The sequence below is a fragment of the Phalangium opilio genome, unplaced genomic scaffold (assembly GCF_054372755.1).
Source record: "Phalangium opilio isolate 3A_F unplaced genomic scaffold, DU_Popi_V2 ptg000003l_1, whole genome shotgun sequence".
Classification (NCBI taxonomy): domain Eukaryota; kingdom Metazoa; phylum Arthropoda; class Arachnida; order Opiliones; family Phalangiidae; genus Phalangium; species Phalangium opilio.
Window position 1 is genome coordinate 257,923 of NW_028324145.1, and position 8,793 is coordinate 266,715.

An 8,793-nucleotide genomic window follows, 5' to 3' on the forward strand; every position below is an offset into this window, starting at 1 on the left:
TAACAGCCGAACGCGCTAACCATTGCGCAGCGGAAGCCCAAATATTAAATGGTCATCAGGTATTGTGGAAGAACTTTGGCTTTTTACGTTACATTAGAGATCCCACAACAACGCTCCCGGGTGGGCTCGAACCACCAACCTTTCGGTTAACAGCCGAACGCGCTAACCATTGCGCAACGGAAGCCCAAATATTAAATGGTCGTCAGGTATTGTGGAAAATCCTTGACTTTTTACATCACATCTGAGACCTCACAACACCGCTCCCGGGTGGGCTCGAACCATCAACCTATTGGTTAACAGCCGAACGCGCTAACCATTTCGCAGCGGAAGCCCAAATATTAAATGGTCGTCAGGTATTGCGGAAAATCATTGACTTTTTACGTCACATCTGAGACCTCACAACACCGTTCCCGGGTGGGCTCGAACCACCAACCTATTGGTTAACAGCCGAACGCGCTAACCATTGCGCAGCGGAAGCCCAAATATTAAATGGTCGTCAGGTATTGTGGAAGAACTTTGGCTTTTTACGTTACATTAGAGATCCCACAACAACGCTCCCGGGTGGGCTCGAACCACCAACCTTTCGGTTAACAGCCGAACGCGCTAACCATTGCGCAACGGAAGCCCAAATATTAAAAGGTCGTCAGTTATTGTGGAAAATCCTTGACTTTTTACGTCACATCTGCGACCTCACAACACCGCTCCCGGGTGGGCTCGAACCATCAACCTATTGGTTAACAGCCGAACGCGCTAACCATTGCGCAGCGGATGCCCAAATATTAAATGGTCGTCAGGTATTGTGGAAAATCCTTGACTTTTTACGTCACATCTGCGACCTCACAACACCGCTCCCGGATAGGCTCGAACCATCAACCTATTGGTTAACAGCCGAACGCGCTAACCATTGCGCAACGGAAGCCCAAATATTAAATGGTCGTCAGGTATTGTGGAAAATCCTTGACTTTTTACGTCACATCTGAGACCTCACTACACCGCTCCCGGGTGGGCTCGAACCACCAACCTATTGGTTAACAGCCGAACGCGCTAACCATTGCGCAACGGAAGCCCAAGAATTAAATGGTCGTCAGGTATTGTGGAAAAACTTTGGCTTTTTACGTTACATTTGAGATCCCACAACACCGCTCCCGGGTGGGCTCGAACCACCAACCTCTTGGTTAACAGCCGAACGCGCTAACCATTGCGCCACTGAAGCCCAAAAATTAAATTTTCGTCAGGTATTGAGGTAAAACTTTGACTTTTTACTTCACATCTGAAACCTCACAACACCGCTCCCGGATGGGCTCGAACCACCAACCTTTCGGTTAACAGCCGAACGCGCTAACCATTCGCCACGGAAGGTTGGTGGTTCGAGCGTACCCGGGAGCGGTGTTGTGAGGTCTCAGATGTGAAGTAAAAAGTCAAAGTTTTACCTCAATACCTGACGACCATTTAATATTTGGGCTTCCGTTGCGCTATGGTTAGCGCGTTCGGCTGTTAACCGAAAGGTTGGTGGTTCGAGCCCACCCGGGAGCGGTGTTGTGGGATCTCTAATGTAACGTAAAAACCCAAAGTTTTTCCACAATACCTGACGACCATTTAATTTTTGGGCGTCCGTCGCGCAATGGTTAGCGCGTTCGGCTGTTAACCGAGAGGTTGGTGGTTCGAGCCCATCCGGGAGCGGTGTTTTGGGATCTCAAATGTAACGTAAATAGCCAAAGTTTTTCCACAATACCTGACGACCATTTAATTTTTGGGCGTCCGTGGCGAATGGTTAGCGCGTTCGGCTGTTAACCGAAAGGTTGGTGGTTCGAGCCCATCCGGGAGCAGTGTTGTGAGGTCTCAGATTTGACGTAAAAATTCAAACGTTTTCCACAATAACTGACGAACCGACAGTTTGGTGGTTCGAGCCCATCCGGGAGCGTTTCGTGGTGCCTCAGATTTAACGTGAAAAGTCAGAGTTTTTCCACAATACCTGACGAACATCTAATTTTTGGGCTTCCGTGGCGCAATGGTTAGTGCGCTCAGCTGTTATTCAAAAGGTTGGTGGTTCGAGCCCCTCCGGCAGCGTTTTGTGGGGTCTCAGATGTAACGTAAAAAGTCAGAGTTTCTCCACGATACCTGACAACCGTTTAATTACTGAGCTTCCGTGGCTCAATGGCTAGCGCGTTCGGCTGTTAACCAATAGGTTGGTGGTTCGAGCCCATGCGGGAGCGGTGTTGTGAGGTCTCAGATGTAACGTAAAATGTCATAGTTCTTCCTCAGCACCTGACGACCATTTAAATTTTGGGCTTCCGTGGCGCAATGGTTAGCGCGTTCAGCTGTTATTCAAAAGACTGGTGGTTTGAGCCCTCCCGGGAGCGGTACTGTGAGGTCTCAGATGTAACGTAAAATGTCAGAGTTTTTCCACAATAACTGACGAACATTTAATTTTTGGGCTTCCGTGGCGCAATGGTTAGCGCGTTCAGCAGTTAACCAATAGGTTGGTGGGTCGAGCCCACCCGGGAGCGGTGTTGTGGGATCTCAAATGTAACGTAAAAAGCCAAAGTTTTTCCACAATACCTGACGACCATTTAATTCTTGGGCTTCCGTTGCGCAATGGTTAGCGCGTTCGGCTGTTAACCAATAGGTTGGTGGTTCGAGCCCACCCGGGAGCGGTGTAGTGAGGTCTCAGATGTGACGTAAAAAGTCAAGGATTTTCCACAATACCTGACGACCATTTAATATTTGGGCTTCCGTTGCGCAATGGTTAGCGCGTTCGGCTGTTAACCAATAGGTTGATGGTTCGAGCCTATCCGGGAGCGGTGTTGTGAGGTCGCAGATGTGACGTAAAAAGTCAAGGATTTTCCACAATACCTGACAACCATTTAATATTTGGGCATCCGCTGCGCAATGGTTAGCGCGTTCGGCTGTTAACCAATAGGTTGATGGTTCGAGCCCACCCGGGAGCGGTGTTGTGAGGTCGCAGATGTGACGTAAAAAGTCAAGGATTTTCCACAATAACTGACGACCTTTTAATATTTGGGCTTCCGTTGCGCAATGGTTAGCGCGTTCGGCTGTTAACCGAAAGGTTGGTGGTTCGAGCCCACCCGGGAGCGTTGTTGTGGGATCTCTAATGTAACGTAAAAAGCCAAAGTTCTTCCACAATACCTGACGACCATTTAATAACTCTTTTTCTACAAGAGATACTGGGATCTCCTTTGGATATGTTATAGTACTCTTTGCTCCCCATACAAGGATACTTTAAACTTGAGGCTACCGCAATATCGTCGTCACCTTATTTTTTGTCTCACTTATTGTTAGAAGGTTACTTTTGATTTTTGAAAATAAACTTTGCAGGCTCGTAACTCTGTTTCTACTGGAGATACGGGGATGTCCTTTGAGTATGTTATAGACCAATTTGTCCTTCATCTAGCCATACCAAGAATTAGGGCTACGACAAACAGTAGTCGAGTAATTAAGCTAATCGTAAACAAACAAACCCCCTCCATAGGAAATACATTAGACTAAATTCTGGAGGCTCGTAACTCTGGTTCTACCAGAGATACGGGGATGTAAATAATGTGACCTTGACACAAATGTTCGGATAATTATAAAAAAAAACTTCGCGGTTTCGAACCTGTGGAATCCCGGGAGTGAGGCGGATGCGATAACCGCTACACTAAAGATATGTTATTATTTTTAATCGAAAGAACAGGGTCAAGTAATTAAGCAATACGTGAAAAAACAAACCCCTCCATAGAAAATGCATTAGACTATACTTTGCAGGCTCCTAACTCTGTTTCTACTGGAGATACGGGGATGTCCTTTGAGTATGTTATAGTCCAATTTGTCCCCCATCTAACCATACTAAAAACATTGAGCTACGACCAACAGGGGCCGAGTAATTAAGCTAAACGTAAACAAACAACCCGTCCATAGGAAATGCAGTAGACTATATTTTGTAGGCCCATAACTCTGTGTCTACTAGAGATACGGGGATGTCCTTAGGATATGTTATAGTCCAAATTGTCCCCCATCTAACCATACTAAAAACTTTGGGCTACGACAAACAGGGGCCGAGTACTTAAGCAAAACGTAACGAAACAAACCCCCTCCATAGGAAATGCATTAGACTATAGTTTGCAGGCTCGTAACTCTGTTTCTATTGGAGATACGGGGATGTCCTTTGAGTATGTTATAGTCCAATTTGTTCCCCATCTAACCATACTAAAAACATTGAGCTACGACAAACAGGGGCCGAGTAATTAAGCTAAACGTAAACAAACAACCCGTCCATAGCAAATGCATTAGACTATACTTTGCAGGCCCATAACTCTGTGTCTACTAGAGATACGGGGATGTCCTTAGGATATGTTATAGACCAAATTGTCCCCCATCTAACCATACTAAAAACATTGAGCTAGGACAAACAGGGTCCGAGATATTAAGCAAAATGTTCGTCAACTTTTGTATCGTCTCACTTATTTTTATTATGTTACTTATGATTTTTGCACTAAACTTTGGAGGCTCATAACTCTTGTTCTACAAGAGATACTGGGATCTCCTTTGGATATGTTATAGTACTCTTTGCTCCCCATACAAGGATACTTTAAACTTGAGGCTACCGCAATATCGTCGTCAACTTATTTTTTGTCTCACTTATTGTTAGAAGGTTACTTTTGATTTTTGAAAATAAACTTTGCAGGCTCGTAACTCTGTTTCTACTGGAGATACGGGGATGTCCTTTGAGTATGTTATAGACCAATTTGTCCTTCATCTAGCCATACCAAGAATTAGGGCTACGACAAACAGTAGTCGAGTAATTAAGCTAATCGTAAACAAACAAACCCCCTCCATAGGAAATACATTAGACTAAATTCTGGAGGCTCGTAACTCTGGTTCTACCAGAGATACGGGGATGTAAATAATGTGACCTTGACACAAATGTTCGGATAATTATAAAAAAAAACTTCGCGGTTTCGAACCTGTGGCCTTCCGGGAGTGAGGCGGATGCGATAACCGCTACACTAAAGATATGTTATTATTTTTAATCGAAAGAACAGGGTCAAGTAATTAAGCAATACGTGAAAAAACAAACCCCTCCATAGAAAATGCATTAGACTATACTTTGCAGGCTCCTAACTCTGTTTCTACTGGAGATACGGGGATGTCCTTTGAGTATGTTATAGTCCAATTTGTCCCCCATCTAACCATACTAAAAACATTGAGCTACGACCAACAGGGGCCGAGTAATTAAGCTAAACGTAAACAAACAACCCGTCCATAGGAAATGCAGTAGACTATATTTTGCAGGCCCATAACTCTGTGTCTACTAGAGATACGGGGATGTCCTTAGGATATGTTATAGTCCAAATTGTCCCCCATCTAACCATACTAAAAACTTTGGGCTACGACAAACAGGGGCCGAGTACTTAAGCAAAACGTAACGAAACAAACCCCCTCCATAGGAAATGCATTAGACTATAGTTTGCAGGCTCGTAACTCTGTTTCTATTGGAGATACGGGGATGTCCTTTGAGTATGTTATAGTCCAATTTGTTCCCCATCTAACCATACTAAAAACATTGAGCTACGACAAACAGGGGCCGAGTAATTAAGCTAAACGTAAACAAACAACCCGTCCATAGCAAATGCATTAGACTATACTTTGCAGGCCCATAACTCTGTGTCTACTAGAGATACGGGGATGTCCTTAGGATATGTTATAGACCAAATTGTCCCCCATCTAACCATACTAAAAACATTGAGCTAGGACAAACAGGGTCCGAGATATTAAGCAAAATGTTCGTCAACTTTTGTATCGTCTCACTTATTTTTATTATGTTACTTATGATTTTTGCACTAAACTTTGGAGGCTCATAACTCTTGTTCTACAAGAGATACTGGGATCTCCTTTGGATATGTTATAGTACTCTTTGCTCCCCATACAAGGATACTTTAAACTTGAGGCTACCGCAATATCGTCGTCAACTTATTTTTTGTCTCACTTATTGTTAGAAGGTTACTTTTGATTTTTGAAAATAAACTTTGCAGGCTCGTAACTCTGTTTCTACTGGAGATACGGGGATGTCCTTTGAGTATGTTATAGACCAATTTGTCCTTCATCTAGCCATACCAAGAATTAGGGCTACGACAAACAGTAGTCGAGTAATTAAGCTAATCGTAAACAAACAAACCCCCTCCATAGGAAATACATTAGACTAAATTCTGGAGGCTCGTAACTCTGGTTCTACCAGAGATACGGGGATGTAAATAATGTGACCTTGACACAAATGTTCGGATAATTATACAAAAAAACTTCGCGGTTTCGAACCTGTGGCCTTCCGGGAGTGAGGCGGATGCGATAACCGCTACACTAAAGATATGTTATTATTTTTAATCGAAAGAACAGGGTCAAGTAATTAAGCAATACGTGAAAAAACAAACCCCTCCATAGAAAATGCATTAGACTATACTTTGCAGGCTCCTAACTCTGTTTCTACTGGAGATACGGGGATGGCCTTTGAGTATGTTATAGTCCAATTTGTCCCCCATCTAACCATACTAAAAACATTGAGCTACGACCAACAGGGGCCGAGTAATTAAGCTAAACGTAAACAAACAACCCGTCCATAGCAAATGCATTAGACTATACTTTGCAGGCCCATAACTCTGTGTCTACTAGAGGTACGGGGATGTCCTTAGGATATGTTATAGACCAAATTGTCCCCCATCTAACCATACTAAAAACATTGAGCTAGGACAAACAGGGTCCGAGATATTAAGCAAAATGTTCGTCAACTTTTGTATCGTCTCACTTATTTTTATTATGTTACTTATGATTTTTGCACTAAACTTTGGAGGCTCATAACTCTTGTTCTACAAGAGATACTGGGATCTCCTTTGGATATGTTATAGTACTCTTTGCTCCCCATACAAGGATACTTTAAACTTGAGGCTACCTCAATATCGTCGTCAACTTATTTTTTGTCTCACTTATTGTTAGAAGGTTACTTTTGGATTTGAAAATAAACTTTGCAGGCTCGTAACTCTGGTTCTACCAGAGATACGGGGATGTAAATAATGTGACCTTGACACAAATGTTCGGATAATTATAAAGGTCTTTGCTCACTCCCGGAAGGCCACAGGTTCGAAACCGCGAAGTTTTTTTTTATAATTATCCGAACATTTGTGTCAAGGTCACATTATTTACATCCCCGTATCTCTGGTAGAACCAGAGTTACGAGCCTCCAGAATTTAGTCTAATGTATTTCCTATGGAGGGGGTTTGTTTGTTTACGATTAGCTTAATTACTCGACTACTGTTTGTCGTAGCCCTAATTCTTGGTATGGCTAGATGAAGGACAAATTGGTCTATAACATACTCAAAGGACATCCCCGTATCTCCAGTAGAAACAGAGTTACGAGCCTGCAAAGTTTATTTTCAAAAATCAAAAGTAACCTTCTAACAATAAGTGAGACAAAAAATAAGGTGACGACGATATTGCGGTAGCCTCAAGTTTAAAGTATCCTTGTATGGGGAGCAAAGAGTACTATAACATATCCAAAGGAGATCCCAGTATCTCTTGTAGAACAAGAGTTATGAGCCTCCAAAGTTTAAAGCAAAAATCATAAGTAACATAATAAAAATAAGTGAGACGATACAAAAGTTGACGAACATTTTGCTTAATATCTCGGACCCTGTTTGTCCTAGCTCAATGTTTTTAGTATGGTTAGATGGGGGACAATTTGGTCTATAACATATCCTAAGGACATCCCCGTATCTCTAGTAGACACAGAGTTATGGGCCTGCAAAGTATAGTCTAATGCATTTGCTATGGACGGGTTGTTTGTTTACGTTTAGCTTAATTACTCGGCCCCTGTTTGTCGTAGCTCAATGTTTTTAGTATGGTTAGATGGGGAACAAATTGGACTATAACATACTCAAAGGACATCCCCGTATCTCCAATAGAAACAGAGTTACGAGCCTGCAAACTATAGTCTAATGCATTTCCTATGGAGGGGGTTTGTTTCGTTACGTTTTGCTTAAGTACTCGGCCCCTGTTTGTCGTAGCTCAATGTTTTTAGTATGGTTAGATGGGGGACAATTTGGACTATAACATATCCTAAGGACATCCCCGTATCTCTAGTAGACACAGAGTTATGGGCCTGCAAAATATAGTCTACTGCATTTCCTATGGACGGGTTGTTTGTTTACGTTTAGCTTAATTACTCGGCCCCTGTTAGTCGTAGCTCAATGTTTTTAGTATGGTTAGATGGGGGACAAATTGAACTATAACATACTCAAAGGCCATCCCCGTATCTCCAGTAGAAACAGAGTTAGGAGCCTGCAAAGTATAGTCTAATGCATTTTCTATGGAGGGGTTTGTTTTTTCACGTATTGCTTAATTACTTGACCCTGTTCTTTCGATTAAAAATAATAACATATCTTTAGTGTAGCGGTTATCGCATCCGCCTCACTCCCGGAAGGCCACAGGTTCGAAACCGCGAAGTTTTTTTTTATAATTATCCGAACATTTGTGTCAAGGTCACATTATTTACATCCCCGTATCTCTGGTAGAACCAGAGTTACGAGCCTCCAGAATTTAGTCTAATGTATTTCCTATGGAGGGGGTTTGTTTGTTTACGATTAGCTTAATTACTCGACTACTGTTTGTCGTAGCCCTAATTCTTGGTATGGCTAGATGAAGGACAAATTGGTCTATAACATACTCAAAGGACATCCCCGTATCTCCAGTAGAAACAGAGTTACGAGCCTGCAAAGTTTATTTTCAAAAATCAAAAGTAACCTTCTA